The sequence below is a fragment of the Camelus ferus genome, chromosome 27, assembly GCF_009834535.1.
Source record: "Camelus ferus isolate YT-003-E chromosome 27, BCGSAC_Cfer_1.0, whole genome shotgun sequence".
Taxonomy (NCBI): domain Eukaryota; kingdom Metazoa; phylum Chordata; class Mammalia; order Artiodactyla; family Camelidae; genus Camelus; species Camelus ferus.
The window spans coordinates 16,952,466-16,971,103 of NC_045722.1; the positions used below are offsets into that span (position 1 = coordinate 16,952,466).

General features: G+C 45.7%; 1 protein-coding gene across 1 annotated transcript in view; it reads left to right on the forward strand.

Moving 5' to 3' along the window:
* The first annotated feature begins 5,143 nt into the window (after positions 1 to 5,143).
* MCTP2 (multiple C2 and transmembrane domain containing 2) overlaps positions 5,144 to 18,638 on the forward strand; it is a 195,509-nt gene continuing 182,014 nt past the window's right edge. The window contains 1 exon segment of the mRNA XM_032469472.1: positions 5,144 to 5,275. The gene's annotated coding sequence lies outside the window, so the exon portion shown is untranslated.

The following is an 18,638-nucleotide window of genomic DNA, read 5'->3' on the forward strand; positions in this document are numbered from 1 at the left end:
AGGCTGAATGAATTAAAACTTCATTCAAATTACATGTCCCAGGAGGTCACAGAGACAGACTGGAGACTTCAAGTCCAGAATTAGTCAATGTCCTCAAGCAATAGTGTTGTTATTATTTCCCAATATGTATCTATATTTAAATTTTCTGATTACTTGAGTCAGAGCTGTGTAAATATTGCTAAACTGGTCTGACTTCATTCCCCGGACTGACCCTCTCCTGCCAGCTGAGTGTGGGCTCATCCCAGGGGCGGATCTCCCTTCTCAGCACTTGGGGCTAATTCTCTTGGACATTTTCTGCCTGGTCCTCTGCATCTGATGCTGCGCTTTACTTGTGGGGCCCTGCAGGTGCTGCTGTCAGAGCCTCTTCCCTCGGAAACTCTGCTGTATGTATTTGTTTATGTATCTTTTCCCTCAGCAAACTGTGACTCCCCGGAAGGCAGAAGCTACCACACCTTATTTATCTTATATCCATAGTGTTTATCTTAGAGCTTGGACACATTGTTGATCATGAGACACAAATGGGTACCTGGCAACCGACCACCTGCATGCTTTGGCCAGCCCAGAAACTAATAAGAAGAGAATTTGAATGCCTTTATGTGGGCATGCGCTCTGCAGTTTTCCACAGTCTTTCTTTTCTTGTATGTGGCCACAGTCACACATTCGTCTCACCAGCCTGGCTGCTGCAGGCATCCTAGTGTGTGGCCCTGATTGTAGCTGCTCTGTGGATATTAGTTGTGTGGATGAACGTCTCGATGAATGGACCTCTTATTGCACGGAAAGTTGATAATGATCTTAATATTCTGGCCTTGAAAATTCCTTTGGTTTCACCTCAGACTTAGGGCAATAAGTTAGAAAAATATAACTCCATTAGACAATGTATAAAAAAGCAGATCTGAGTATCTGACAGCGGTTGGTCACTCTGAGTATTTTTATAGTCAAATCAGAGAGGAAAACAAGTTCAGTTATGTATGGAACCCAGAGGATGCAAACAAACCAATGCCTGGGAGAAAGCCTAGATTTGCATTCCTGAGATGATGGACAACTTCTACCTTGGATAATTGGAATTTTGAAGAACAATGACCCTGGCCAATATTCCAAGTGCAAATTCAACAACGGACTTCTCAGAGTTGGTCCTACAATGCTCCTCACCATGGCCGATGGCAACACAGTGGAGCACATTCTAGAAGAGGGATTCTGCGTGGGGCCACAGCAATGCTGAAATGCTCTCCTGCTCTGGTTTCATCTTGGAGAAGGTCTAAGCACTTGGCTAAATGGATGGAATTCACATCACCAGACATAAGTGTTGTCAGTGAAAGGGAGAAGCCTTGAGCAAGGCTAAGCTTCATGTGAAAGCAGGCAGCCTGGGTCTGCTGTACCCAATCTGATGAAGGGGGCATTAAGGCTCTTAAAATTTACTTTCCACATCTCTCATAATTTTAACTTTGGAAAAGCAACTTTTAGCAGATGTTCACCGTGGCCATAGAAATTCTCACCTATTATAAGCATAATATCCATAAACGTGTAACTTTGAGCAACTGAGTACCTGTGAGCACTGTCAGCTAATGAGCTTGTGTTAAATCTGTGGCTAGATTTTGAAATAGTTTGCTACATAGGATTTTTCTTAATAAGACAATTAAATGCTGGTCTTGGTTTCCAAAGAAAGGTCTTCCAATAAGTCTTCTTTTCTGAGTAATTAGAAAGTAACACTCCTTTTCTGTTGGAGCCACTCCTTTGTTTAAGGAACTGAAACCCTACCAGCCACCTGCAGGAAAACACACAGCTAGTTAAGTAGTGGAGCTCGGTCTGGAGCGAGTCACTAAATGCGGTCTCTCCACAATTGCCACTATAAAAAGGGAATATGCTTTCTAGAATCTGCCATGACAATTATAAGATGGAAAAAAAAAACCCTACCTGAGTAAATATAATGGCAAAGTCTATTTGCATTAACAAAACAAAATAAAACACCACTTTCTCAACGCCACGTAACAAAATACACGTGTATTCCTTATACATACCCTAAACATTTGCCGCTTGGAGAATGAACTAAATTTTGCCTAACCATGGCATGGGTTTTACTTCCTGATGGGTCTAGATTTATATGTTTATGTCTCGATTGATTTTCTACTTTAGCTTATTTTGGCCCAGCAATGACAAGAAACACCAATGAAGATGAGAGAGGCTAGGTGCCAGCCCTTAATATCACTGTCAGCAGAACTCAGAAACTTTTGTCTTGGGCATTCATGGAAGTGGTACTCCTGAGATTAGCCTTGAGTCCTGCGACTCGAGCTGACTGCATGGCCAGCTCTGGCAGGATGACACATGGAGCCTGTCATGATTTCCTGGGAGCACGGAAGAGTTGGAGACCTCGCTCCCTTAATTTACAGACACACGGCTTTCTCACTTCTAGAGAAGACGCCTTTAACCTCATGGGCAGAGACTCTAGGTGGCTACAGCCATTGTAACTTGTCCCGTTTAAAGCGCTCTGGCTCATTGAAACAGGCACAACGACCTTGCTAACATACCTCCCCCTGTGTTTCTGAACGCATGGTATGTACCATAAGCTGTGACAGCAAAGGAGAGCATGGGACCTGTGGAAGACACATCTGCCACTTCAAATTTTTAAAAAGTGAAATTATTAGATTGCCATGCAGCCAAGAACATGCTGTCTAGCATGTAAAAGCAATTGTGTCTGGTAGGACTGTAAGTGTGGAAAGTGACACCAGCACCTCATTGATCATATCAGCAATAGAGTTGGTTCTTCAGAGACTGAATATTTAATTGCTTCTGTGAATTAAGAAGGCAAGACAGAGAAGACCGCCTATGATACATGCAGGCAGTTTTAGTTTTAAAAAAGGAACAATTATGACATCACTGACAGTGCCTGTAAGACTGGTCACAATCTTTTAAAATCAAGAACGTCAAAGTCACAAACATGTATTGAAAATTTGTCAGCCACGTATATGAGTCTGACTGCTATTCTAAGTGCTGCTTATGGTTATGCAGTGAAGTTAAATGGGTTAAAGCAACATATAACTCCCCGGGTGGAACGTGTTGGAAAGAGGCAGGTAACATGTTTGGGCAATTAAAAAACAACTTAAGGAAGATGGACAGCAGAGGGTATTGTGGTGAGAGGGGCGAGAGGTATGACCTTAGATTGCTGTGATCTTTTGCCGTTTCACTTTCTGTAGCATTTAATGATTGAAAAATGCTGTTAGTCATTTTCAGCTTGCGGTGGGGCTTCAGGAACCGCAGAACAGGAGCTCCACTGCGGCAGGAGTTAGAAGTAAAAAGCTTTCTGTGTGGGCACATTTACTATTTTAATTCTGTTCTATTTCTAGTCAGCTTTAAAGGTGTGGTTGCTATTTCTCCTACCGAAGGCTCCTCCTCTTCTTTTTCTACTTTATTTCCCCCTTCCCTCTGCGCTCTCAGGTAGGGAATGGAGTTGCAGGAGGGCGAGTACAGTGGAAAGAGCACAGATTTGCCATCCAGCTCGGGTTTCTCTGACTCTCCTTTGAACTTCATTTATCCCTTAGGGCTGGTTATTTCATGGCTCTGAGGCTAATTTTCCTCATTTTAAATGAGGGATATTATGAGCTGTCGCCCAGGTTTATGGAAATTAAATATGATCATTGTTACATGCCAAGCACAGACGCTGGTGGCTGGTCTGGTCCATCACTGGTAGCCCTTCTCATCAGTATGCTTCTCATGATGATGGAAGCACTGATTTCTAACATTTCCTCCAAGTTCTTACATTTTCTGAATTTTTATCTCCCCAGCCTACTATTGTTATCATTACCCAGCCTTTATTAAGTGCTTACCCTAGGCCAGGACACAGTCCCTTTATTAAATGCTTACCCTAGGCCAGGACACAGTCATAAGTACTTAATGTAGATTAATACATCAGAATCTATGCAATAGCTTTTATTTTAATCCCAGGTGGGGTTTTTTTTTGTTTGTTTGTTTGTTTTTTTTTTTCTTTTAAGGGGAAGTTGAAATTCAGAGACACTAAGTGAAGTCGCTGGTTTACACACTTGGTTGCCCAGCTAGGATCTGATCCAAGGTCGTTCTAACTCCAGAGCTGATGCTCTTAACCACCAATTACATCAATGAAATGCATCACCAGCTCGCAGACCGCCCGCTCCCATAACAATCTATAGAAGCCCGGGTCGGTCCAATACCCAGTTTACCATGTTTCTCTAACTCTCACCTCTAATTTCAAAACTGCTGTTTCGTGTGGGGCGGTGGGAGGCGGTGGGAGTGTGTCGTGAGTTCCTGACCTCCCAGAAGGTACGGATCTTGTCCCAAATATCTCCTTTTAAGCCACCCGATGCCTTACAGGGCCCAGTAGACGCAGGATCATTAATAGATGGGCAAAGAAAGTGATCAGGCAGAGAGAAAGCATAAATAAAATGCAAGAAGATCATAACAGGAGGAGAAGAAAAAGGAGGAAGAAAAAAAGAATGCAAGGGTAGAGAACAAAAGCAAATGTTTACTGAACGCGTTAGTGCCAGCCACCGCACTTAGAGATCTTTAAGGGTCGCTTTGGGTGCTCAGGCAGCTGGCTGGGCTCAGCAGGTCAGCCTAATCTTTAGAGATGAACCAAGGCTCAGAAACCGAGCTCGATACACCTGGGTGGCCAACTTCCACCCACAGACTCGCGCACGTGGCAGGGGTTTAATGGGTTGCCTGGCTCTGGTGCCTCTTGCCAGGGTCAGGGTGGTAAAAACCGAGGCTGTTCCCTTTCCGCTGATCCTTTAAGCAGCGACCTGAGTAAGGTGCTCGCGTCGGTGAAGACACATTATTAATTAAGCAATTGCCAGCCACACTTGTCCTCTTTCCTGACTTTGAACTGAAACGCGAGGAAACTCAGCTCCTTTAATCGCTGCCAGACTTTTTGGACACATCTTCCTTTTCCTATGAGCCAACCCAGACGAAGGAGTTACGGGTAACCCCTTCCTCTCGGCCCAACCGGTGCCCAGAACCCAGAGGCGGCGCCTTCCCGCAGCAGCTGGCCGAGCTCCAAGCTGCCGCGCCCGGGCGGGATCAGGTCGGGGGCCGCTCAAAGGAGACGCGCGGCCGGCTCCTCCCCCCTGGAGGCGGGGCCAGCGGGGCGGGGGCGGAGGAAGTGGGGCGGCTCCTGGGCTGTGCCCCCGCCCCCGCCGCGTCCCGGCGGCTCCCTGAGCGTGCGAGCAGCGGCGGCGGCGGCAGCGGGGCCTGCGCAGGTGAGGGGCGCGCGGCGGACCCTCGGCAACCCCCGGGACGCGGCCTCGGGCAGGTGAGGGCGATGCGGGGCTCACCTGGCTGCGCGTGCTGGCGGGGGACCGGGTCGCTGCTGGCTCTCTCCTGCCCGGGATGGGGAAGGGAGGGTGGGGTGTCCTCTCCCAACGCAACCGGGGAGTTGGGGAACCTGAGCGCCCGGGACGAGGATTCAGTGGAGCTGCTACCCCTGAGCTACGGGTTCAGGAGTCAGAAAGGGGTGCCGAGGAGCGGAGCGCTGGAGGGCGCACCGCAGGAGGGCAGCCTGCCCCGGGATTTCTTTGCATTTTAAAGGACACACGTTCGGTCTCCGTGGGGCGCAGCGGACTTAGTCACCGTCACCGCCACCGCCACCTCCGGGACCCTTGCAGAGGTCAGTCCCTCCTGTGGGTGGGATTGGATGCGCTCCCTCCTTGGAGACGCGGAGAGGCCACTTTGGTTCCTTGCGCAGACATTCGCTCAGCCCCCGAGAGCAGAAAGCCTTGTGATAATTGTGTGGTTGGACTGTCTCGTCGCATTAAAAACAAAAAAGACAGTGATGGTGGTGGTGAATTCGAGAGGCAATTGCTTCCGCAATTAGTTCCTCAGCGCTTCGTCCATTTGTTAAACAAATGGTGAGGTGATGGCTTTTAAAAACGGTCAGGTTTCCAGGCCGTGGATTAGAATGTCTGGGCGAATTTCTGCGCGGTGTGTGAGGCTTTCGCCCACGTCCAGGTGCTTACCCGAGTCTGCCCTAGACGTTGTCAGCAGCGGGCACTTCGAGTTACGAAACCGCCTCTCGGAGGACCTGGGAACTTCAGAAAACCTGCTTCACCGACACACCGAACCGCAAACAGGTCTATGGATCGTGACTTACACTAGCATTCACTTGTTGCTTGGGTCAGCAGCACTTCAATTTAACTAATACTTGTACGTCTGTTAACGCAGGGGACCTCTAGGAGAGAAAGGCTGGCGTGCGGTTTGGAAGGACAGGTGTGGACACAAAGGGGGAATTTTGGGGCACTCGTTTAGAAAGAGAGCGGTGACCCATTGTCTTTGCGGCATCTCTTTAATCTCTGCTGATAAGCATTTTAAATGCAGGGAAAATGAAATTCTTTGGAGTATGTTTGTCATCAGTCTGGTCTCTCACCCAAAGTGGCAAAGATTTTCCAAACCATCCTGAAATAGGGTTATTAAGAATCAACTCTGTGCCAGGCAGCATGCTAGTCACTTTATCTTGTTGCATAAAATATGCAAAGTATAGATTACTCCCTCTGTACAGATGAGAAACCGAGGCAGGGAGGAATCCAGGAATTCGTTCTGGTGAACCTGGAACTGAGTGTGGATATTTCTGAGTGGGGAATCCTTGCTTTTTCACTAATCCATGGTACTGTGAGAAGGAAATTTGGCAGTCTTAATGGAAATAAGAATTCAAGTTTATATTCAGTAAAACAGTCCACGTCCCAAGAGTTAAAATGACCATCGTGATTAAAACAAGTATTGTTTTCATTCTCCTTTTGTGGTTAAACTAAGACTACTAACCTGGGACAAGAAGATGAAAAGCTCTTTTAATAATGTAAAATTTATTATGTGTCTTCTTTAACATGTTTTGAAGGACCGAATATATCAGAGTTGGGCAAATTGGCAAAACTTTATAGGTATTCCTTGCAAATCACACATTGAAGTAACAGCTAATTTTCATATTATTCATATGCTTTAATATATTTCAGCTTGATTTCTTTCTGTAGCTTCCAGGTAGATAGAGGCCACTGCTGTCCCCTGGAAAGGACTTTGTGTGCATAAATCTATAATCATGTGTGGATATATCTAATGTTTATTTTAAAAGATACATCTGTTTTTTCTTAAATCTGTCTCTAGAAGTGTAGAGTACTTACTGCAGTGTGCTTATTTAGGAAGGAATCCTAAAATTCCAGTTTAGCCTTTTGAGTAAATGATCAGTAACAACTCAACTGTGGTTTCTTTAAGTGCCTGTAAACCACACAAATGATTTTCAAATTAAAATTAGTATATTCTATAGCATGGGAATGAAAATAGTACTTAGAATTTTAAATAATATTTCCTGACAGAGGGAGCACTGGCTTTCTTAAAACCTTCCTTATAATTGTTGGTAATTACACACAGAAATTGAGGGGTTTCGTACTGAAATTATCTTCAGGTGTTGAGGGAAGTGTTTTTGTTTGTTTGTTTATTTGTTTGTTTGTTTTTCTGGGTTTTCTTGGGAAGAAAATCTTTTGCCTGAGTTGGGAGGATCAGGTAGGACATTCTGCCTGGATGGAGCTTCACACATTTGTTTTCCTTCTATCCTCATTTGACAGAGAAATAGGTGAGACACAAACTTCTCCCTAAAAAGCATTTGAAATCCTGCCTAGCAGGTGTTTATGAAAGTGTGCTTGGCTTGGTTAAGATGCTGTAATGAAGGGGCAGGGTGGGTGATGATTTAGAGAAATTCACAGAAAAGCCAAAGGGCCATGGAGCAGTGTATGCACGAGGTGTGAAACGGGCAGAGTTTGTGAGACCTGAAAGGTAAACCGTATGGGAATCCTCATTAAGAAAAAACAATACAAAATTAGTATGGATGTGAGTGCTTGTTTAGAATGGAAAACGAAATTACACCCATTAGCTAGAAATTGCTGTCTCCTTCTGCTGAAATCTTTTTTGGGCAATTTACCAGAAATGCTTACATAAAAATGCTTCCTGCTTGCAAACCTCTCCCTGAGAAGACTCAGCGTCTCCCAGCAGCCTGCAGCTCTCTCAGGGGTCTATGCCAGGGGGAGGCCGGAAGCTGACACGCCACTACCTGCAAAGAGTGAGAGGGACAGTTGTGGATGGAGGCAAAGGACCGATGGTCCACTGAGCAGAGAAGCTGCTGGCTGGGGTGGGAGGGGCCCTGGGCTCCCGGGGTCTCAGGGCACTTCCTGTCCAGCCAGCAGTTCTGAGAGGAAGGCCCCTGAGCTGGTTTCTTAAGACCTTCCAGTTCAGTTTGGTTGGTTCTCCAGGGATGCCTTTGGCCACTGGCTCTCACAGCTTTCATCCTGTGTCACCTGCGCTGAGTAAGGCCAGGTTTTGATGGCCAGGGAGCTCCCAGTCTCTAGGAGCTGATTTCACTGAGGACGGTACAGTGTTGTTGGTGTCAGCACAGAGGTCTGGAGAGCTCCTGATGCTCGAGCTGAGTTTGGGATGATTGGTGGAGTTACTGAGGTGGAGGAGTCCAGGAAGGGCCTTCCTGGTCTATGGAGGGCCATAGAAAACCCTGGGGGTTTGGACCCACACCTTGGCCTCCACCCAATGCAGGGAGGCCCCTTAGCATGTCTCCACATGTCCTTCCAGGCCAGCAGCACCCGTACACCTGAAATTCACTTGCTGCCAATGTCTGTTCTCAGGCCCCATCCCGGGTCCCCTGAATCAGTTCTGTGTCTATAGCCCAGCAATCTGTGTTTTTAGAAGCCTTTCAGATGATTCCGGTGCCTGCTAAAGTCTGAGAACCATTGCTTTTAGTGTTTAAGAGAACTGCTAGGACCTAGAATCCCCTGGAAGATGAACAGCATGGGGTGGGTACTAACACTAAGATAGCATTATTGTGATAGAATTTATGCTACTATCAGTGGCATTTGTGGAGCACTCAGATTGTGCCAGGCATTGTGCTAAGAAATATGAACTCTTTTCATCATCAAGTTGTCACTGAAATAAAATGCACAACCTAAAAGTTTAGAGTTCTGTTTCATTTTGAGGACTTTCTGAGGACTTGAGGTCTGGAGGCAGCCTGTCAGATCTAAGAGACTGTTCCATCCAGGCAAGGGAGAAGCCAGGATGTATATATTGGAGTGTTTTTCAACATAGACCAAGTAATCAGAACATCAAAAGATTACCTTTAATTAAATAAAACCAGACCTCTCAAGTTAAGGAATTTAGTGCTTTTCTACGTATGGAAAGGTGCAAAAGTCTGGGCTCATTGAAATCATTCCTTTGATATGCACCTAGCTACCTAGGGCCAGTGTCCTTTTCTTTCCCATCCTGATTCCCTCTGGGTGCACCGCTGAGGCTGCCTGCTTGTCTGCATCCTGAACTGAGGGCATCCTGAGATCCCTCCCATCACTGTAGGGGGTGGTGACAGCTGCTGACGACTTGATGGCCACAGCATCCTTTGTTTACTGATAGGGCTGGCAACATTTTTTCATTCACAAAATCAACCCTCAGAGAGAGAGAGAGAGAGCGCGCTATTATCCCTCTATTTAAGAGCAGGAAAACTAAGGCACAGAGAGACCAGGGTGTTGCCCCAGGTCACACAGTTGGAAAGCAGGTCAGCCCGGATTCAAGTGCAGGCAGCGTGGTTCCATCCCCTGCCTTCCTTCTCATCTGGTCTGGAGGAGTTTTTGTGTTGGCTTCGGGGGAGAGGTCTGAAAGGCAGGCCTGGGACTGCTTGGAATCGCCCTGTTTGCTGATCACTTGGTGGGTCACAAGTTTTTCTTTAGGGACAGAATGCCAGATAAGAGAGAAAGAATGTTATTGTCATTCACTCCTCATGCAAATTGGGAAGGTTTCATAAGCAAATGGACATGATTGTGTGTATATGATTAGGTAGAGTGGGGTATGGCTCTCCCAGGCAGGATACTGGGCTCTTACGGATTTCCCCGTAGGTGATGGTGGGAGGTGGCCTCGTTTGGGAATGCTGGGATTTTACCTCTCCTAAAGGCCAGCCCCACCCCCGCCCAGGCCACAGAGGACTTGACAGTGACAGTGTGTTTGTTCATGATGTCCCAGAAGGATATCTACAAGAGCTGGGCTTTGCACTTTCACAGTTTTTTTTTTTCTTTCTGAAGAAAAACTGTTCTCCACGATCGTATACGCTTTATCAGGAAATACCTCCATCATGTCAGGCAGCCTGAAAAGAATACGTAGCTATAGATATGAGTACTGGTCTGAGTGTGTTTTGTGATGGTTTGCCTTTGGGTGTGAGCCTCAGATTACTAAGCCTTTACTTCTCCGCCAGAGACAAATGTTTAGACAAACATCCATTTGAGTTTATGGCAGGCCATAGAATGTAATTCTCAGAGCAGTGGCTGTCTCACTCATGCCTTCATTCATTCATATGGTCACTTTTTGCCTGCCTAGTTGGCTAAGCCTTAACATTAGGCACTGGAAGGAAATTCAGTGGTGACCAGCCAGATGTGATCTCTACAGACCAGTAGGGAAAAACTTGCTCTGTGATGGTATGGGTGAACAGAATTAGATGCCCTAATACCCTGCAGTGAGTTGGCGAGAGAGGAGTTAAGTTACCCTCGTTCAGGAGTGAGGTTGTGTAGGGCTTGGTTTAAGGCAGCATAGGGAAGCAGAGGTGTGGAAGGATTTGCGAGATCTCTGGGAGATGGCAGAGGTGAGCAGGTGGACGTGGGTGGTGGGGAGACAGACAGCTCAGGCTGACATTTGTGCCCTGGGCCCCTAGCTTGTCACCAGGGACACAAGTCAGGACTAGAGCAGACTTTTCTAGAGAATAATCATGAGTTTCTTGGATGGCTGTGAGTTTAAAATGTGTGGATGAATTCAGGGTAGAGAGTTGGGTAGACTGATGGAATCCTCTAGCTGATACAACAGCTGAATAATTCAGCAGATAGAGTAATATTGGGAATTGAATAATGCTGGTTTCCAAGGATAATGGTGAGTGCGAAGCGCGTCACGGAGGAAATGTGGACGTGTCTCCTGGCTGTTAGGCAGGGGAGCAGCGCACTCCGGTCCCCTTGATGTGTGCAATGAAAGAGGTTGGCTTCCATGCATTCTTTAGAGGGTGGAGGTGAATCCTCCACTCCCTTCTGGCCTTCAGCGTGTGTGATAACCTGAGCTCTGGCCGGTGGGAGGAGGCCTTCAGTGTGGAAGAACCGGCCTGGCGGGAGAGAGCCAGGGGGCTTGTAGAAAGCTGCTTTTCAGAATCAGAGCCCATCTAATTGTCACCACTGAAAGGCTTACCATCTTTCCTCTTGGTTTGTTATTAAAAACACTCGTTTATCATTTACATGTATCATGTGTATCGTAAATGAATCGTATCCTGTGTAGATTGGCATATACATACACAAGTATGCGTACACATATACATACTCGTACATATATGTGGATCACGTAGCTTGGCCAAGGCTGTTTTGTAGCTGCTACTGATATCGATGTTACAAGATTCATTTTTGTGTAGAAGATGGAGGTTTTCTTAAGTGCTCAGAGTTAAGCTGAAGGCTTGTTTAAAACATCTGTTAAGAGTGTAGCTGAAATAAATATTTGTTCTTTTAGCTAGACGCTATTAATTGAGCGTGTGTTATGCACTGCATGCTGCGTGCTCGAGTTTTCCTTGTGAATAAAGCACAGAGCTCCCTGCCCTCTTAGAGCTTTAGCTTAAAAGGCAGGTCAGACAGCTTAGCAAGTGAGTACAATGAGGTAAGCTGTTAGTTAAGGATGAGGCACAGGGGCCTGTGGGAGCCAAGCAGTGAAGGGATGGCCTCCTGAGGCCGGGCTGACAAAGCTTAGCAGTCAGGATGGGCCTGAGTTAGCCACCGTCTCTGGGCAGGCACATCGGCCTGGAGGAAGATTTGGAGAGAACAGAGAGGTTGTTTTGAGAAATTGATGGATGGATGCTTTTGAAGAACTGAAAGTTTAGGATAGCCTGCTTTGTTCATTAACTGTCAGCTGATGAAAGAGAATATTCATGGGAGATCTGCGAACTGCTCAGAAGAATCCAAAAGAAAGTACCAAACATATCTGTGTGACGGTGGCCATGGTTAGATCCAAGATGCAGCTGAGGTGACAACGCAAAAAAATTCAAAAAACCCAACACAGCCAAAACCCCCCAAACCCCCTAAACCCAAACCAAACCAGAAACAAATAAAAGTAACGATTGTGTGATGCTTTTATTTTTGGGGGTGTGGGGGAGGACTGTTTTCAGCTTTGTGAATGTTGGGGTTTAGTCTGAGAACTTAGGTAGTATACCAGAAAAGGACGTTCTGTTACCTGAGCAATCACCAACATTATTGCTGTGAGTCTTGCCTATTGTGAAATATTACATGTAAAGCTATCAAGTGAGCTTGGCTTCCTGGGTCTGTGGTCTGGACGTGCCCTCTGGGGTCAGCTCTTCTACCTCCCGATGTCCTTTCGTGGGTGAGCTGGGGCCCGGAGATGCTGCAGCCACTGACGGTCACATGTTGGTAACAACGTCCCCACGGGGAAATGTGTCTGTTGCTCTTTGTCCTATAGTTTCTCGTCTGCTGCGGCACCAGGCCCTGTAATTAACTCTCCATCCTCCCTGACGCTTTACCTTCACGGGGCCCGCTCCCCTTTCCCCGTATCTCCTCTTTGGTATGTTTGTCTTGCACTTTCTTCCGACGTGGCTGAGTGTTTTGCATCTTGTAGGAATCCTTGGCCGGAGTTGCCTTCTGCATTTCAGGCCTGTCCAAAGCAAGCGGACGTTCTCTGACATTTTTGTCACTCTCTTTACTCTCATGTGAGCTGGCACGGAGACACTTCGCTCTAGCCAGGCGTGAGAAAGAAGGTTCTCAGGAAGTTTCCCGTGTTAGTACGTGAACCAGAAGACCCAGCAGCACTGGAAGGGGGCGCGATGAATGGTTTTTAACTGTCATGAGCGATTTGTGTGACACGCATACAAAGGTTTGCGCACATAGGCGTGGCCGTGGTCATTAACAACAGATTCAGACTCGGTTGCTTTATTAACCACTTCCTTTCCAGCTTCCAGCCTTGTGCATTTTCTAGCTTTATCATCAGGAACTCAAAATCTTGAATCACTAATTGATTGCTTCTTTTTGGGGTTCAATTGCCAATATGTGCCTTTTCATTAATAGTGTTTTTTTTTTTTTTTTTTTTGCCTTAGTGGAGGAAGTTTTTGGCTTTTCCAGGACACACAGATTCAGCTGTAATATATTTTGCTCGGTGTGTCAGCTCCCTGCTACTGCTCCCCAGCTTCTGCCAGGCGGTGGCGTTACCTTAATTACTTGAGTCCCATCAGGGACCCTCCTAGGTAGGGGTTATGTCCCTTTTATAGAGGAAATCAGAGACTCAGAGCAGTACAGGGTCACCCAGTGGGACGGAGTTTTACTTCTTTTCCCTGCTGTTCCACTCCCAGTCAGTGCTGCTTCAAGCACTCCGCTCTGCCTTGTTTCCCAGTGAAGTTGTTTAACCACGAGACTAGAGAATCTTCAAGACCTGCCCCAAATAAGATGCTGGGATGTCTCTGTATCCTATGATTGGAAGCAGTGACTCTGCATTCCCAGGGTGAAGGCAGAGTTGAGGCCTTTCACCACAGAAGTGGCTTTAATGGGAGTTCGAGATTTGTATCTACTGACAGGTATATAGAGAATAGATAAACAAGTTTATACTGGATAGCACAGGGAAATATATACAAGATCTTGTAGTAGCTCACGGTAAAAGAGAATATGAAAATGAATATATGCGTATTCGTGTATGACTGAAAAATTGGGCTGGACACCAGAAATTGACACAACATTGTAAACTGACTATAACGCAATGAAATTTTAAAAAAGAAAAAAAAATCTGTGTCAGGGAAGCTCTGGAGTCCTGCTAAACCATCTCGTAGGGATGGACCTGGCATGGTCTTGATAAATAATCACCTGAGAGCAGTTTCCTGCCCAACAATTGTGCATACGTGAAGCTGGGCATTCTGTAAAGATCTCTCTCCTTCATCTGACCTAAGTGATGCATAAAACATGTAACTGTTGTGATAGATTTGTGGAGCAAAGCAAGCAGTCACTTCCATCTAAACACCACTTGTGGTTCGTGAATGTTCACATAAGAACTCCCTCACAGTGTTTTTATGTTTTAAAATTGATGTGAGCTTTTAAATACATACAGATGTTGACATTTCGAAACCCAGATAAAATCCCTGTGGTGCTGTTGATCGAATCTAGGTGCTTTTTTTTTTTTGTCATTCATTCATTTCTAAGTGTTGGGACCATTTATCCAATGGGATTTTTTCCCGTGAGCCTGATACTCTGTTTGATGTGGAGAAGCTGGAGTTACTTCTGCTGGCCATTCTACTTATCCCCATGGAGGCTTCTGACATGCCTCCTTGGAGCCCTCCTTCAGTCCAGAGCTAGAGGCTGTGGCCTCGTAGGACGTGACAGCAGGTGGTGAAGCTGATGTGGCGGAGGTGGGGAGCAGGAGGATGTCAGGAAAGCCCCCGAGCACCCTGCCAGCTGATGTCCCACGCACAGCCTCCTGTGCTTCTGCCTTCATCCCAGCAAGAAGCCGTGCATACACAGAGTGACAAGCTGATGTTTTCCTTAAACTGTTTCTTTCATGTAAATTGCGCTGACCAGTTCTGGATGTCTTGTCATTGTGATTTTGGTGGCTTTTCTGGTTTGCAGTAACATCCTGAATCTCCCCAGTTCAAAAACCAGCCCCTGCCTTGAAATGTTTTTTTGCTAGTGGCTGTGAGTCAGAGCCAACCGACTTAGTACTTGTGAAGTGTTAGTTTTATTGTTGCTTTTAACGTTGTGTGATACAGTGTGGTGTGAAATGGTGCAGAGCAAACCCCTTTGACATACGCACATGTATTTATACTATGTTGCTATGTGCTGGCGTGTGAATGTGTGAATGTGTGTATTTTTTTTCTGGAAGTGAGCACTAGAAACTTACTAGTGGTTTCTTTATGGAGAGGGTCTAGTCTGGGCTGAGTCACTTTTCATTGCGTGTCTCTCTGCACAATTACAATTTCCTCAAGGCTTATCTTGAAAAAATACTGCCAGGGTTGATTGGATGGTAAGATAACAGGCCTTTTTTTTTTTTTTATTGTTATTGCCTTTAAAATGTCATTTCCAAAAAGTCATCCTTGAACATGAGACTATTAAAAAAAAATACTTTGAATTTGTTTAACATCTTAAAGCTTTTAAAAAAGTCTTTGGTATTTATTATCAGATTTTACCAGCCAAACATCTGCTCTGTTTGAGATCTGGAAACACTACACTTAGTGCTACAGAGCATGGCAGTGGAAATGATTAAGGAGAGAAAAGTTTCCAAGGTTCTGTCCACTCCATGAGCCTTGCTGGAGGCCACCTCGGATGAAGTAGATGTGGGCTGGGACCACTTAAGAAACTCCACTCCAGGGAGCTGGCTATGGAGACCTGCCCTACGGCCCCCTTAACTCACCGTTATCCAGTTACTGGGAAGAGCCAGGGTTTGGGATTCAGCCAGACGTGGGCTCACACATCAGTTCTGCCATTTTGTACGACCTCGTTGTCTCCAAAGCTTGGGTTCATTATTTATGAAGTGGAAGATGAAAATACTTACCTTGGGGTGCAGTGAATTTAGTAATGACCCCTGCAGAGTGCCTTGTGCAGAAGAAGTCCTTCATAGACTCCTGTTATTCAAGGGAAAGAGGGAGTCTGGCTACGTGGTAATAAGGAAGCCTACAGAGGTTTGGGTAAGTGAGTGCCCACAGCGTTCTGGAAGCTTTCCCCCGGGGACCACACACCTCTGCACTGACGTTTTTGTCCAACCTTGTCTTCAAACCAGCATAAGACTAAGACGGGGTAGGACAGGAGGCCTGATTAGGAGCTGGTATTAATTTACAATATTTCGAAAAGGAACCTGAGACACATTTTAGGAGCAGTAAAATTGATCAAATTCTGTTCTTTCACCCCACTTGAGGCCATTTTTTTATTTTTAAAAATTTTCTCGATTTTTCACCCCTTAACAGCATCACTGGGGATTGAACCCAGGACCTTGTTCACGCTGAGCACGCACTCTAACACTGAGCTATACCCCCCACTCACAAAGCCATTCTTTTTAGAGATGAGACACCACCCCTTCTTAAAAAAAAAAAAAAAAAACTAGATTTTTGCTTTCACTTTTAAGGTGTTTTTCCCTTTTGCATTTTTAAGTGAGTCCTGAGGTCAGGGTGGATATTGGATGTGCGCGCATCCTATTGATCGTGCTGGATTTAGCGTTTTCTTGGTGATTACAGTATAATTTGCTGAAAGCCTGGCCACTCCCGGGAGAAACCTGACAATGTGTCCTAAATACACGTGGATGAAAGAGTACCTTGGAAGGCTGTCTTTGGGAGGTGACAGCTAATCAATGGCTTTATTGGGTTCATAGGCCTAGATTTCTGATTGCCCCCCCCCCAAAACAAAGAAAAGACAGGAAAGAAAAAAGAATCGATTCGCTATGATTTCCTGTTTACATGAGGCAATAGAGAAAAGAGAAGTTTCCAAAAGCTTATCTCCTTGGACAGCCAAGCTCCATCTTTGTGAAAAGATTATCAGTGGTACCCTCTTGGGAGCAGAGAGGATTTTCGAGGCAGGTGAGTTCTGCTTAGGCTGAGAGGGGAGGGAAAATGTGATGGGAGTCTGGAAGGATGGCCAGAAGGTGCCCCTCAAAGGCCTGCGGGGGTCACCAGGAGAGACCTGCGCTGTTCATCTCTGTTCCTTTTGCAGTGTGTGGCCTCCTGGAACTTGGCTGAAGGACACTTGGCCATGCTGCATGCTTTAGGACTGGATACTGTGAAGCAGATAAGTGACAGAGACTGAGGGGCCAAGTGGCATAAAGATCAGGAACACGGAGTTAGGCTGCTGGGTCTGAATCTTGGTTCTGCTACATGGTAACTGTGTGACCCTGAGCAAGTTACTTAAGCTTTCTGTGCCTCAGTTTACCCATCAGTGCAGGAGGCTTCTAATAGTAACTACCGTATAGGGTTATAAGGACTAAATGACTGTATACTTAAAGCAGTTGGTACGTGACGTCTGACGCACCTAAAGCCTCTTGTAAGGAGTTGCTGCAGGAGCTGCTGCTGTTGGGGTTTTTGTAACATTGATGGCGGGGAGGCTTCTTTGAGCTTTGATGAACTCCAAGGTGTCCTGTTTGCCCATCTTAATAGAACCTCATGATGGCTTCATACTTAAAAGTCATTTGCAGTGTTTTAGCTCAGTGGGAAGATTTGCTTTGGAATATTCTGATCACCCCAAGCCTTTTTCCTAGCTGATGTTCTGGTAAAAGAGTTGCAAAGTGCATGAGTTGAGAGACTATAGAAAATTAGGGGGCGATGGGTGGAGCTCAGTGGTAGAGCGCATGCTTAGTGTGCATGAGGTTCAGTACCTCCATTAATAAAAAGAAAATTAGGAGAGTTCATTTGGGAATGATCAGTTTAAGCTGCTAGAGGTTAGTGCCCACTTCACAGAGCTGACACTGGCCCTGATGGAATCAGAGTGGTGGGGAGAAAAAAATCGATGTAACCTTTTAAAAAGATGATGGTTTTAATATCGATAATAGTGTTCTTTACCTTTTCATTTGAGAGCTGCTGCTATAATGGAATGCTTTATAAATACTAATGTGTGCTGACTACATTCTGATAGTGAGTAATCCCTTTGGGTATTTTGAGACAAAAAGTTCTGTGATCCGGGCAAATGGCAGTCTGATGTACAACAGAGAGGTTTAGAAAGACATCCTTCAAATAAAGCATATTTCACATGTGTGTAGGAAATATCCACTCATCTGTATTTTATAAACCTTAACTCACAGGCAAGGAAAGGCTTGGTGTATGTGTGTATGTGTATATGTAAGTGATTAATTTTAATTCATTTACAGTGTTTTCCTCATTTGATTCAGACATTTGGATCAGATCAAATCAGAACATTTGATTCAGACATTTGGAGGTGATCAAGTGCACATAAATCAGCTCCCCATGAATACATCTCGGAGGCCTCACCCATTGTCTGCACTTGGTCCTGATGTGCTCCGGGATCCCAGAAGCATCTGAGATGACTGAGATCTGAATGTTGATGGGAAGAGAGAAAGGGGCCTGGGATTGTGGGCTTTTGCAGTCACACCCAGTTCTAGGATCTTCTACTTCCTGGTTGAGACTTTCAGGGATGAGTTATGTGGGCTTCACCCTGGAGTTCAAGGCCTTCTTTGTCAACTTATCGACTGTGGTTTTGTAAAGCTGGTAAGAGGAGTGGATCATTCCATTAAGAAATGAAGGGAGAAGCCAGAGGGGAGGTGCAGGTGGATAAAACACGCTCCATCCTCTTCATGGTGGCCCCCTGTGTTAGGACGAGTGATTGTTACTGATTTAATGCTCTGGATACGATGTGTAAAACTGCTCACACACCTTAGCACGGAGCAACAAATACATTGCCCAACATAATTCGATTAATAATTAAGCATTTATTGAAGACCTTACTAATTGTGAGACTTTTCAGGTGGATGGAGTCTACTGGTCTCCAGGCAGCCTTGGAGTTCTGGAACATATCCTGTCATGATAGAAATAGAAGGACTTGCCCCCTGAGTTCATTCCTCCCTTTATTCATTCCATCACAACTGAACTGCCATGTGCCAAGTATGTATTGTTCTAAGTGCTGAAGATGCAGATGTGGACTAGG